Consider the following 15071-nt stretch of genomic DNA (forward strand, 5'->3'; position numbering starts at 1 on the left):
TGCTGAACTTCTTAGGAGCATTTGATAACATTAACCATGGTATCCTCATTGAGTGACTATCTTCATCTCTCCCTGCCTTCTCCATTATGCTGTGTTCCCCCTCTAAGTTGCTTGCTCTCTGTGGGACAGAGGAAGAGGTGGGTGAGCAAGCAGGTGGCAGCAATGATGCACCTGTAGAAGAAATTCCTGTACTCTGCTGGCTTCAATTCAAGCCAATTATGTAAAGGGTTAGTTGTGCTTCCAGCAAGTTTGCTTGAGGCAGGCATTGGCTGTGGTTCAAAGTTCCTGACAGGGAACTCCAAAGCACAGCCAATACTGGCAGGATTGCTATCACAACCAATCAGTGCTGGCAACGGGCCTTTGCAATTGTTCCTTAGTGGTTGTGCCTCCACCTTCCTCACACCTGACATCACCTGCAGCTTCGAGTGTGATACTGGTTTGCACTGTTGGAGTCAAATCAGGACCAATGCCAGGCCTAATTTGGTCTGTTGGTCAGAGGTTCCCCACTGCTAGACTGCCTGAACATTTTGTCTCCTCCCCTTAAAATTCCCACATATCTGACTATTGTGGGCAGACGAAGGGGAAATCAAGGACTCTAACTTGTGCAACTTTAAAGTATTTTATTTTAGTTATCTTTTATTCTTTGGGCTATTTTTCTCCCTTTCCTTGGAACCTACGACTGCTGGAGGAAGTGGAGAATCCAGAAAAGCAACAAAAGAAATCCTAGCCTGCTCTTCAATGCAGTTTCATGCTGCCAGGTCAGTGATTAACAAAGACAAGGTCCTACTGCAGGGAAGCTAAATGGAGTTCATTATGGGCAAAAGAGCTGCACAGGCCAAAAAGGTGAGGCGACGTGAAACAGGATGAAATGAGAGACTAATAAGTGTGGGTTTCACTTCCTTAATGTAACCGTAAGGGTGGCTTTTAACTATCAGACGCTCGTAAGAATTATGGATAACAGCAATTCAGAGGAAATATTTTACACCATTATGAGCCTCCATCATAGATAACGGCAAGAGAAAGCAACCTTGGCAACAGTGTTGGGCTAAAAGAACAGACGACAACTTTCTTAACACTCAACTCCGGGTAGGAAAGATAGGCTACCTTAACAGGGTTTGGCAAAGCCCAAACTCTGGGATTACCGTACGTGTTACAGGGTATTGCCATGTGCATCCAAAGGGGAAATTGGAGGACCATACCTGGAGTGACTGGCAAAAGACTCTTTGCTGAACTCCTAGCTGAGGAATGCATTTCATCAGCTTTGGCTGGCGTGCCAACTGTGGTCCTACTGAGAGAGCTCTGATTTGGCCACAGCAACCCCTGTGTCTAGACACATCCAGGCTTGATTTCTGTGAAGTGCTCTACTGGAGGCTTCAGCAAGTTATTTTTGGAACCTCAGTTACTCATCAGTTGTGAAGGACAAGGGTTATGTGCTGCTTTGTGGAAGCTGCCCTTTGAATTTTTGGTTAAGTTTAAATACGGGATACAAATAATACATTTTTTTAAAAAAGGAACTTGAAGTTGCAGCACTTCATAGCAGTGTTGGTTGGTCATGCTATTGCTCATCTGTTCTGCAGCCTGTAAAACCATGCTAAAATAACAAAAAGGGGAGACAGGTGCCTTATATTGAATCAAACCAATGGCCTATCAAGCTTAGGACTGTCCACTCTGACTGACAAAGACTCTCCAAGGTCGTAGGCAATAGCCTTTCCAAGGCCTGCTACTTGAGATCTGTAAATTGAGATGGTAGGGATTATACATGGGACCTTATAAAATGGTGAGCTTCACACTAAACTATGGCTGCTCCTCCTAAATCACCCCTTGTCAACCCATATAACATCTGTTCATCCAATGACTCATCTTCAGTCATGTAGTCTTCTCTTTTTCTGTTAGCATGTTTCTTTAGCCAAGAAAACATCATAATTCTTGAAATGAAACTGACATTCTTGTTTATCCCTCAGTATTTGGGGAAGGGGGGATTCATTTGAGAGGACTGACATTTTCAGCCTGGTTCAAGATCCCTACGAAAACAAGAAGTGGACTGATTTGCATAGTCTGATTCGCAATTATTATTATTTTCACAATTCTGCCGCACTTCCTCTAACTTCCTCTAACTGCATCTGCCCGAGGTCCTTTATGGCCAATGCCTCAGCTCAGAAAGCAATCCGATACATTGACTTCTGCTACCGGCCAGCTGGAGGCCTGTTGTAATCAGGAACAGGAGATCTAGAGTAGACAGATGACTAATTTACAACGCTGTGTAGATGGATTAGGCAGCAGTCTGTTGAACATTTGTCAAGATAATTTGGTTTCCATGGAAACAGTTTGTCACAGAAGCTCACATGACAGTGATGGGGAATTTAAACAGGTGCTTGTCTTCAGGCTGGATGGGCCCACAGGCAGTGGAAATTGGAACGGTGTGCTGTTAAGATTCTTCAGTATATTGGATGATATCCAGCTGCCTGTTGAAAACTGAACTGACTTGGAACTACATTGCAACTACAGTCCTGTCACTTCCCCATGTTGGCGTTGGCGACAGTCGGTTTTCAGTTTTTCTCATTTTGTCTAGTTTGGCACTCTGCTCTCCCCATTTCCCCTTTAATCTGGCCCAGTTAACTTTCACGATGCATAATTAAGACCAAGTTTGGTGGATTAAAACACAGCACTTTCGTGTCCCTCCCAGGACTTTTGCAACTTAATTAGGGCTTCACGACGTGTAACCACTTGAAAAGCTAAAGCAACACATTTTGCACAGATAAAGCTCAGCTCTTACATCATGATACATGCTTTGACTGTCAGCTGCCAGATCAAAGTAGATCTCATTGCAAGATGACTTAAAATAATCAAGAGTCACTTGCTATAGCAGACGAGCTGAGTAGCTCAGCTTTAAGGAAGTGGACAGCTCAGAATTTACAAGCAGGGGAAATGAGGTTTAAATCTACTCATTAGTCTTAAAGAATGGGTTCTAATGGATGTTTTTGCTTATGATGCATCTAGGAATGGTGATTTAAATCCCTCTAGGAAAACAAATTAAATGAAAACAATTATTAAAATGCCAAGCCTGATTTTTATTTTTGGTACTGAATTCATGTATTTTTTAAAGTAATGAAAACTTGAAATGGGGGCTTCAGGTCCTAAACACATTGAAACATTGAAGTGCCACTGGACAAAGGAGAATTTACTTCTGAGTAAACATGCTTTTTTACACCTTTTTTTCCTTTAGAGTTCTTTTAATAGGCAGTTAGGGTTTCCCTACCAAGTCTCCCACATTTTTTAAATCTCCCACAATCCCCAACCAAGTATGTGCAGAAAGAGAAAGCCATTCTTTCATGGTAATTTGTGAAGTCCTGTGGCCGAACCACATAAATTTATGAATCATTCCTATTTCATTTGCTGCAGAATTAAGTTGCAAGAAAACTGCATAAAGCTTGTCGCATTAGTGGTTGTGAGCTCCCTACAGCCGTCACCTTTCCCCATCAATATTGGCCTGAAATGCTATTAATCTCAGACTAGAGCAAAGCCCAGAGGGTCCTCAGTCAGAGTTGAAGATGCCTGCTTGGAAATGAAATCCCAAAATGTCTGTGTTATGTAAGGCCTAGTTGTCCCTTAGGTCATGAACCTGTGTGATCTATGTGATGAGTCTGCATTGGGTTTGGGGAACCTTTGACCTTTCAGATGTTGCTACAGCTGCAACTCCCATCAGCCCCAGTCAGGGTGGCCAATGGCCAGAGTTGATGGGAATTGTAGTTCAACAACATCTGGAGGACTAAAGGTTCTCCACACCTGGTCAACATGATATTTAAGGGACACGGGTGGCACTGTGGTCTAAACCACTGAGCCTCTTGGACTTGCTGAGTGGAAGGCTAGAGTCCATGTAATGGGGTGAGTTCCCATTGCTCTGTCCAAGGTTCTGCCAACCTAGCAGTTCGAAAGTGCAAGTAGATAAACAGGTACCGCTGCGGTGGGAAAGTAAACAGTGTATCCATGCCCTCTGGCACTTTTCATGGTGTCCTGTTGCACCAGAAGCGGTTTAGTCATGCTGGCCACATGACCTGAAAAGCTGTCTGCGGACAAACGCCGGCTTCCTCAGCCTGAAAAGCAAGATGAGCACAGTAACCCCATAGTCACCTTTGACTGGACCTAACCATCCAGGGCTCCTTTACCTTTAACCTTACATGCTATATGTATGCATGTTTTATTGAATATTTGTATACCACTGTGTCGTGTGTGTGTGTGCTGTTTACAACAAAAGAAAAACCCCAGACAAGGATAAAACCGTACAATAAAAACCATAAAGAAGAAATCAATTAACCATTGTGGAAGGATGTATTCTTAATTGATGGTATAGGCTTGGCAGAAGACCAAAGTTTTCAGCAGGTGTTTAAGAGCTGGCACAGAAGGCACCTACTGAATCTCTATTGGCAGAGTATTCCACAGGACTGGGGCTGATGGCACCGAAGGCTCAGTTTCTTGTTATTGTCAAATGAGCCTCACCCAATTTGGGGAAGGACCAACGATGCTCCTGCCAGTGATCTCAGTGATCAAGGTGGGGTATACGGGTTCAGGTGATAGATATGCATTGTAACGGAAGCTGCCACATGGAAATGTTATCAACCAGCCTCCACATGACTGACATAATGGGTAACACTGGCCTTTGTTTCCCAAGGATAACATGTCTGGGCAAATATTTCTGGACTACAAGCTAGTTGGAGCAACCTGAAATATATAAACTGAATTATTTAGGGGTAACATGGGTGAAGGAAGGCAGGAGACAGTTGACATAGGAAATAATTTGGTCTCTGACATATTGCTCTGTCGAAAGGGTCAGACAAACCAAAAATATAGCCAGAGTAGAGGACAAGTTGGCACCGTGGGAAATATTATTCCCCAAAATGAAGACAACATGAATGCTGTCTCCCAGAGGTTCACGTGTGGTATGATGGGTAGACATTTCCCTAAAGTGATTTTTGTTTTAATTGAACTGTTTGCACTCGATATTCCTCTGCAAGATCAGCCATTGAAATAGGTTATTTTAGGGGAAATGAAACAGCAAACCTGAATGGGAAGGCATTGGGGAGATAATTGATTTTCAGATGTAAGATAAGTGCAAAGAAAGAAAAGGAGAAGGGAATCCTAAATAAAAAATTAACAATTTCTACCATGGTTTAAAATGGCACTTGAAGGTTGTAAAGAGAGATATGGCTCTTTACTAGTTAAGGAGACTTGGAGAAGCTTCAGAGCAACAAAATGCATATACAGGAAAGGGGATGCACTTGCATTTGTGTGTCAAGACCCCACAACCACCACCTCGTTGAAGAATAAAACACACCAGGACACAAAATATTAGATTAACGTTATTGGGCAAATTTTGGTCACAACTTTATTGATTACAGAATGTGAGTGGTGTTGGCTTAGGCATTGAATGGACCCGGCTATATCTGACTCCTGTCCGATACGCAGGAAGTCTGGTAAGGGTAAACCACCAGAAGGGGGAGCCCCATCGATGCATACCAACTCGAGCTCCCCCAGGTGTTCCTGCCGGGGTCGTGGCATGGCCCTAGCCCAGCCCCGGACTTCGGACAAGATCCACGCCCCCAGATTCCTTTAACGGAATACCCTTAAGCTTGGTTGATGGCTGCACCTCCCCTCCCCATCATAAGATCAACCAATGCCTAACCGCCAAACCTTACAAAGTTGTGACGATTGCTACAAGTTAGGTGAAAATGAAATGGCCTAAGCCAATTTGCCAAGTGGAAAAATTCCTACCAGGCCCCTCAATGGCGACCAACCGAGGTCCATAGCAAGGCCAAAGAAGAAATACCTGCTAAATACTGAGGGAAGGAGATTGAGGAAGCAAGCCAAGAGGAAGCTCTCCGGCTCGCGCCACAGCTTAAATGGTCCCAGCCACGCCCCCACCAGCCAGCGGATTGGCCGGCTGATCGCTGACATGGCCGGGATTCCCCGGGCAACATGGGTGTCGTCCCCTGCCCTCAGAGGAGAGTGGGTGGCCACGCGATCCACCGCAACTCCTCCCCAAGGTGAAGTGGAGCGGACTAAGGCAAATGAAACATCTGAAACTTTTTTGAGATTCTTTGTAGTTTGGGAATTTGCTCCATAAGATGGGAGGATAGTTTTTTTCGAAATACCTTACCCCCTGTGATCATCATCCGAGGCCCTTCTTAGTGTGCTTCCTCCACATGAGGACCAGAGGGTGGCAACAAAGAACAAGCCTCTTCTGTGGTGGCTCCCCGTTTGCGGAATGCTCACCCCAGGGAGGTTCATAGGGCAACTTCATTATACACCTTTAGGTGCCAGGCAAAAATGCTCCTCTTCAACCAGGCCTTGTGCTGACTGAAATCCGATACTCTTTTTCATGTGTTTGTGGGAGCAGGGTATTATTTTGTTTTAACTATTTATTTGTGCTTTCACCTTGTATTTTTATCTTGTCCTGAGATCTTTTGATAAAGGGTGGTATATAAATCTGTCGTTGTTGTTGTTACCCCACCCTGAAGCTATTGATTTGTTCCTCTTTGCTGTCAATCAAAATATCACAAAATAGTGTGCAAGCATTTGAGTTCTCCAGTGCTCTTCATCAGGCTAGATCAGCAGCCCCCAAACTTGGGTCTCCAGTTGTTTTTTTGGACTACAACTCCCATCATCCTTTGTTAGCAGGGCCAGTGGTCAGGGATGATGGGAACTGTAGTCCAAAAACAACTGGAGACCCAAGTTTGGGAAACCCTGCCGTGGGGCAGGGTTGGCCATTGTCGAATCCACAGAGCCTGTATCTCCAAACTGCTAGATAAAGCTGCCCTATTTAGCTTTTTGCCTAGCACACCATCTCACCTTTGCTAACATAAATACTTCCTAGTTCCTGTCAATTCCTATCTTCCACCTGTCAAGAAATCTGCATGCTTTGCTTAAGCATGGGTAGAGGCCTGAGCAACAGCCTGTTCTTGTGTTGCCAGAGATGAGGAATCAGCCAAATTATACTTCTTGTTTTGATACCTCTGTAGTACTAAAAAGAACCTTATTTGAATTTTTGCTGCCTCTTCCCCATTCCATTTTTCAGACTGTGAGCGCATGTAGACTCCATGGTTTCAATATCAACCCCCCCCCCAAAAAAAAATAACCACCACAACCATTTCTCAATTTGCTAGCTAGTTTGATGAAGAGTTCTGAAAAGCCTGCACACTATTTTGTGGTATTTTGTTTCGTATAATAAAAATGGGGAGCAAGATGATTTTTCTTATAGAACAACATGGCTTTTTTCTTTTTTGCAATTAAATGAATACATGAGGTAAACTCAAAATAACTGAAAACTTTTGGCAAACATTTGTGTACAGGATGTTGCAAAATGGTTAACAAGCTCATCTTACAAATCTGCGTGTCTGTGAACATGTACCGTATTTTTTTGCCCCATAGGACGCACCGCCCCATAGGACGCACCCAATTTTCTTTGGGGGGGGGAATAAAGAAAAAAATTATTTCCCCCCCCCCCAGGCATGGAGCAGGCGCGGGGGAAGCCCGAGCTTCCCCCGACCCCAGCCCCCAGAACAACCTGCTATCCACAAGCCTAGGGAGCCACACCGGTCTCCCTCCCCAGGCTTGCGGAGAGGTGCGCGAAGCCCGGGCGCACTCTTCAGCGCGCACCAGGCTTCGGAATGCAGGCAGCTCTGCGCCACCCTCCGGAGCTCCGCGCAGCTTCGCACCAGGCTCCGGAGGCTGGCACAGAACTGCAGGAAGCCCTGGAGCGCAGGCAGCTCTGTGACACCCTCCGGAGCCCCGCGCGGCTTCGCGCCCGGCTCCGGAGGGTGGCGCAGAGCTGCAGGAAGCCCTGGAGCGCAAGCAGCTCTGCGCTACCCTCCGGAGCCCCGCATGGCTTTGCGCCGGGATCCGGAGGGTGGCGCAGAGCTGCAGGAAGCCCGGGAAAGCCTGCATTCACCCCATAGGATGCACACACATTTCCCCTTCATTTTTGGAGGGGGAAAAGTGCGTCCTATAGGGCAAAAAATACGGTAAATCTGTGCTGGATACTTGAAAGTTTGTTTCTCTCTGACTATGCTGTTGAACTCTGAGCATAATGTGATGTATCACCACAGCTCAGCTGCATTACATTTTCAGTGACCAGGATTCCTATAATTTCTTTTTCAATTAAAAAAGCATTATACAAAGCAGTACTTGGATCCTTTAAATGGCTGTTATTTCAATCTTGCAACTGTAGATTTTATTTTTATGTACATATTCGGTTTTATGGTAAAATGACGTAGAGTATTGACCTTAAATGCTAAAAAAAAAATTTTAAAAAGTTTTTTTCAAGCTTCTTTTATTTTTATTTAAAACAAAAAACAGGGCGGCAACAGAGAGGTGAGATGGAGTCAAAGATCTAAATGATAACAGTCTTCAAGTAGTTTGCCCTCGCCTGGAGTTGAACAAAATTGAAAAGATCAAAGTCAGTGCCATCTTGTTCAAAGGTGAAAAGGTGAAATCTGAAGTGTTTAGGAGGATCAGAGAAAATGGAAATGCATGATAGTGTTTTGCAGTGCCTCCGGCCCATATCTATTAAGATACTTCATTTTCATTTGATATCTGCTTGTTTCTCATCTAACCACATCGATACAAAATTGGCCAAGGCTATTTCCCAGATACAAAAAACTTGCAGGCGCTGAAAAGTAAACACCAGCAGAGGATAAAAAGGTTTTATTATTTGTTAAAAATGACTAAGATTTGCACATTAGGTGTGATACTCCTCCACAAAATAGCATCCCATTAATGAGGGAGAAGGAAGCATTAACACATATCTCTCTGGAACATTAGCATGCTGTTGGCAAATGGAGATGTGAGGGTTGTTGAGGGCAGGGCTGGTTGTAAAAATATCTGTACTTTGGACAGGGAAATGTAGATTTTTATTTGGGGGCCCTGCTCCCCTCCTCCCCTGCACTCCATAAAAATGTCTGTATGATTGATCTGCCCTGACTTATTCTTTCACAATGAAATGCAGCTAACCAACCCCCCCCCCAAAAAAAATGTTCAAATGATGCTGTTTCTCTAGGGGGAAATATAAGAAAAATAGGGACCTTTTCAGCAAAAAAGGAGGAAAGAGCAACGCAAAGGGGGAAAAGGCTTTTAAAGCTTTAAAGATACAGCAACCAGCAAAAAGCTTTTCAGGTGAAGGTTTCTTTCTTAACTCAATTTTGTCTAAGTAGATGAAAGCTAGACAGAGGAGGAGGAAATCCTGATGGGATATGCTACTCCTAGCTTGCAAAAGGCTCAACGGTCCCTGAACAAAATGATGCCTTAATGGTTAGAAATGGCAAGTGGAGACTTAATATCCATCTCTCAATACAATTTTGAGGCATGTTACTGTTAGATAGCAAAACCGAAGGCAGAACATTTTTATTTATCTCTCCCTCCTGCTCTTGCACAATACATTGGGGTTTTTTTTTTGTTGTTTCATATAGCAACATATAATAATTTTCAAGGCATGGGGTTTATAGCACCAGTTTTGTAGCTCTCCAAAGGAATGTCCCGTGTTAATTATCCTAAGCATGCTTCCTTTTAAGTAAGCTCCAAAGTTTTAGTTAGATGTAATCCCTACTAAGAGTACTCCGGATTGCAGCAGTATATTGTCAATCATAGCAAAATCATGCTCAGCAGTTCCCCATAATGTCAAACTCACCTTTTAAAAAAAAGTCATGGCTTATTATTTTTATTTATTTAATTTTTATACCGCCCTATACCTGCAGGTCTCAGGGCAGTTACGATATAAAAACACAATATAAAAACACAAAATACATAATAAAAACAAAAACAGGAACAACCCAGCACATTTAAAAAGGGCACTGGATGTCAATCAGCCAAAGTCTTGGTTAAGGAGTGCACACCCCATATTTACAGAACATTAAAATCAGATTTAAAGCACATGACTTCCCCCAAAGAAACATGGAAACTGTGGCTTGCTAAATGTTCTGGAAATTGTAACTCTATGAAAGGTAAACTACATCTTTGTCAGAAGCAATGTGCCTTAAATGTGCGGTATGTCTGCACCAGAGGCTGCAAGCAGCTACCTCTTACAAAAAGGAAAAAAAAGAAGGAAGTCTCAATTATTCTGCAAGCAAATGTACCAATATGGCTACTGGGTGACAATGGAAACTTAGACATAGGGCATTTGATATAGCCTGTTGGCTGATGTGCAAGCACATCTGCACAGCAGGGTGTCATAACAAAAGAAGGCTCATTCATTTGACTCATTCAGACTACAAGCACTACTCGCAACAACATTAAAGTAATATCATGACTAAGTTATTTCTGGTTTTAGACTATCTGCAGTCATATCTAATGATTTGTTTTCTGAGGGTACTCAGGGGTAGACAGTACCAGCACCTTTCCCTCCACATGTTAAAACTGTGGCACTTACCGTAACAATGCCAATCTAACCGAAATAACTTTATTATACTAGCCATTGAACATGACAAATCTGAATCCAAAAATAAATACAAGCAAAAGGGGTGTCGTGGCACAAATAATGGTATCTATTTAGATCTCTGCATCTCCCTTACAGTTCACTGATATATTGTCCTGGGTCTTCTTTCTGATCTTTTTGGCCGCCAAAGGAAAAAGGGCGACTTTATGAGTCACTAAAGCATTTACATCGCTAAGAAGCCATAGGACCTTCTCTGCCGGGGAGAGAAATCTTTCCTGTTTGGACAGAAAGGTGAGAAATCTACTCCTGGGTCCAATGTATAGTGGTCAATATAGTAAACAGTGCAAGATATCTTCCACCTGCGGTTGCCTACATATACAGAGTCTGTCTTCGTATGGTACCCTGTTATATCATGCGTCCAGGACGGCAGAGGGCATAGCTTGGAAACACAGCTCAGTAAAAGCGGATCTAAGTGAGGCTGGCAGGAGATTCAACAGGTAACTGGCTCTAAAATGCACTGTTTTTAGAAGGGGCAACCAAGGAGAGCACTGAGAGGTTTTGATCGCTTGCAGATCATGTAGTGATTCTCTCCAGTGGCACCAGTTGCAACAACTTCATGGTGAGTACAGTGGTACCTCGGGTTACATACGCTTCAGGTTACAGATGCTTCAGGTTACAGACTCTGCTAACCCAGAAATAGTGCTTCAGGTTAAGAACTTTGCTTCAGGATGAGAACAGAAATCGGGCTCCGGCGGCACGGCAGCAGCAGGAGGCCCCATTAGCTTCAGGTTAAGAACAGTTTCAGGTTAAGTACGGACCTCCGGAACGAATTAAATACTTAACCTGAGGTACCACTGTACTGACACCTTTTTAAAAAATAAAAAGAAGAAGCAGCACTGGTTGTATCCATATTTAAATGTGGGAGAAAATCTAAGGAAACAATGATGAACTTTTTTGAATGTTGTTATTTTGTCACGGTTCCCGTGGCATGCAGTTATAGTAACTTTCCTCTCTATCTTGCAATTTCTGCGGCCACAAAGCTCCTTCTTTAAGGCTCAGGATATTGCTCCTGGGTCCTCCCCCCCCCCTTTACTCCCTCTACTAAAGAAGTTTCTATTTTCAGATCACTAAGAGTGAATTCAGAGAACACACCGAAGTCTCATTCAGTTGTTTACCAGCTCATCATGGGCAAATTATCCCCCATTGACATCTAATACCCACGTATTTTAAACCATCATATTTTTTAAAAAAAGAGTGCCGAAAGCTTCAGGTGTACATATTACCTTGAGATCATTTCAGTCACTGTGTGAAAAACATAGTCCTGTGAATCCTTCCATATAACTTGATAACTTGAACACGCTGCTCATTTGTTCTCTTTTGTGAAAACAGGGTGTTGATAGCCGCAGGGCCAAGGTCAGACATTTCTAGCCAGCGAGTTGCTATTCTGCAAGACCCATGGCCGGCTGGGTAGTAGGTGAGTCATTTCTTAACGATATTGTTCCTTGCTGTACTTGTATTTGTTATGGGCTACAAACTCTGATGATCTAATAAAGGGCTGTGACCATGAATTTCAACTGGTCGCCTACTGGTATTTCATGGAGGGACGAATGCAGCTGTAATGAGTCCCCTTGATATAATGAAAAGTAGTTTCACAGCATTGTTCCACTTTCAGAGAACCCGGAGAAGGCAAGCGAGCGTCCTGCCGTTGTAAATTCAAACACATGCAATATTAATATAGCTTATGGAGCCTTACATCTCTGTGAAATGTCACCAATATAAATAGACTGATCATGTTGGTTATTTGCTGGCAAATAATAATTAATCATGAAAAGTTAATCAAACACATCCCTAAAAAAATATGTGACAGCCATAATATGACGCCCATTCAGCCCACAGACAGACAGACAAACACACACACTCACTCACTCACTCACATGTACTCCTTATTCATAGCTGCATGAATACAAAATGCCAATGATACTTCATCTTTAATACCTAAGGGATTTATAAGCATATTGCTTCAATAAAACCTGGTTCATCTGTACAGTGTGCAGCTCAGATATGCATATTTAATTACTCGGAAAGTAATTTACTTGTACAGATGGTGGTATTAGGGGTCTTACTTCAATTTAATTTACTTCTGCTTGTGAGAAATGTTATTTTGCTATGAATCTTTGCACAAAGAACACACTTTTATCATGGATAAATAATAACGCACAGTTTGTAATTAATACGCATGATTAATCTGATACATTCCCAATAAAGATTGAAACTGAAGTTGAACACAGCCCAGACGAGTTTGATGAAAGGGAATGTTAGAAGCACTCTAAATCCTAAGTAGTGACTTCTTGAAAGATCACAGGAAGTAAACTCTGCTGGCACAATGAGGATAAAATGGAGGCAGCAAAGCATGCCTTCCTCCCAGCTTTCACTGCCACAAGATAGGTTTGATCATAAACCCTCACCAAGTTGGGTTGCATTCAACTGCAGGTGCTCCAAGTGTCCCATTTTTCCCCAGGGATGTCCCTGATTTAGAGAAGCCATCCCAGTTTCTGATATGATCCCAGAATGTCCCACTTTTCAGTAGGGCATCCCTATTTTCAACCAAGAAAAGTTGGAGGGTATGGTAGGATGTCCCTATTTTCACTGGAGGGTATGCCTCCAGACATCTGAAGGCAAGCCTTTATAGGGAAGTTTTTTAAAAATGTTTAATATTTTGTTATGTTTTTATATATGTAGAAAGTTGCCTAGAGTGGCCGGGGCAACCCAGTACGATGTGTGGGGTATAAATAGTAAAATTCTTATTATGGAATGAGACATCCCTATTTTCATCAGAGAAATGTTGGAGGGTATGCAACTGTTGTTTTCTTCCACTTGTCTTCAACCCATCACCCAGTTTGTTTCCTCACCATAAGCTCTGGAGTATACAAGGAAGCCAAGCAGGAAGGGGTTCTGTCTGAGGTAGACAACACAGAAATGGATGCTAACTGAGGTAAAGGTACCCAGAAATAGATTCTGTTTCTGACTCTAGGTAGATAATCACAGAAAATGGTTCTGCATGGGGTAGACAGCACAGAAGTGGATGCAAAAAATTAAAAAATGAAGCATTTCACCTTCTTGGGCCCAAATCTGCCTTTCCCTATGGTTCTACAGCACCAACAGAAGGATGATAAAAATCACAATCTGTCACTATGGCTGCAACAAAACTGTGTGGTTGTGCTGATTCCATTGAACAGACAACCTCTTTTAACACCACTAAACAAGACCTTCCAAAATGGAAAGTAACACAGAGAATTAATTATTATCTATGCTCTTTTTTTGTATTTACTTGGTAGGAGGAAGTGCTTTGTTGAACAAAATTGTTTTCTGGTGTTAAAAAAGAAAATTATCACGAAAAGTATTCTTGGGTTCGTTACGCTCTCAAAACTGAGCATTTTTCTTCTATTAAATGCTGCATCCTGCATCTCAGAGGCAGCATTATACCACATGCCACTGCGGTTGCTATGGTAAGCGTTCATGTTTTATTGAACAGTAAATGGACACAATCCCCTAAATGACTCCCATATGGCCCTAACACAAGCAACTACTTCTTTCTCTTCTTTTCTTTTTTTCCAGTTTCCCCTCAGTGTTATAAGGAATATGGATTTTCAACCAACTGAAGAAAAACGCAGCCTCCTCTCTCTTCTTAATAGCACATTTTCCCTCTAGTTAGTCAATGTTTTCTTTTAAAAGATTAAAAAAGCATTTCCAAAGAATTATGAACGAGATGCACCGAGGTACTGAGTAGCCTCAAATCTCACTGAAAACTAATCAGCTGAGGAGAAGAAGAAAAACCACTTTAGAACATCAGAGACAATGGATGGCTTCTTATTATTTTTGTACTGTGGTACTGATAGCTAATTACAAAATGTGCACAGATTCTCCTGCCCTTCAATGCTCTCATTTCAGCCACAGTTTCCGAACTCCTAATGCCTCTGCACAGAGAATTCAGATATATTTACCTAGAGCACATGCTCCCCACACAAATGTTAACAAACCTCCCTAGAGCCACCTTCTGATGATAGTCAGGCAAAGGGACTGACCGTCCCAAGCTGAAGGGACAAAGCAGGGAGAAAGGGACTGTGGAGCTGCCTCTTGGGCCTCATCCCAACAGTGTGCAGTTCCTCCAAGCAGTCTGGAGCAGCTTCTCTGCCACCTCTGAGATCTGAGAACAGGGGTGCCAAATTGAATAAAAAATTGGGGGGGGGGAGAGGTGAGCCTCACCTTGCATAATCAATCACATGACACAGTAAAAAAGTAAAGAGACCCCTGACAGTTAAGTCCAGTCACGAATGACTTTGGGGTTGCGGTGCTCATCTCACTTTACAGGCCGAGGGAGCAAGCGTTTGTCCGCAGACAGTTTTTCCAGGTCATGTGGCCAGCATGACTAAGTTGCTTCTGGTGAAACCAGAGCAGCACTCGGAAACGCCATCTACTTCCCGCCAGAGCGGTACCTATTTATCTACTTGCACTTTGACGTGCTTTCAAACTGCTAGGTTGGCAGGAACTGGGACTGAGCAACAGGAGCTCACCCTCTCACGGGGATTTGAACCACCAACCTTCCGATCTGCAAGCCCAGTGGTTTACATCACAGTGCCACCCGCATCCCCAC

The 15071-nt window shown here is 43.1% G+C and overlaps 1 long non-coding RNA gene across 1 annotated transcript; it reads left to right on the top strand.

The window, feature by feature from the left end:
* The first annotated feature begins 670 nt into the window (after positions 1–670).
* Positions 671–14115, top strand: LOC309371561. Its single transcript, XR_014169198.1, has 3 exons — positions 671–758; positions 11810–11894; positions 14036–14115. It is a non-coding gene; the product is annotated as an uncharacterized lncRNA (long non-coding RNA).
* Positions 14116–15071: the final 956 nt, after the last annotated feature.

The sequence above is a fragment of the Podarcis melisellensis genome (assembly GCF_964234715.1).
Source record: "Podarcis melisellensis genome assembly, chromosome: 6".
NCBI classification, from domain to species: Eukaryota; Metazoa; Chordata; class Lepidosauria; order Squamata; family Lacertidae; genus Podarcis; species Podarcis melisellensis.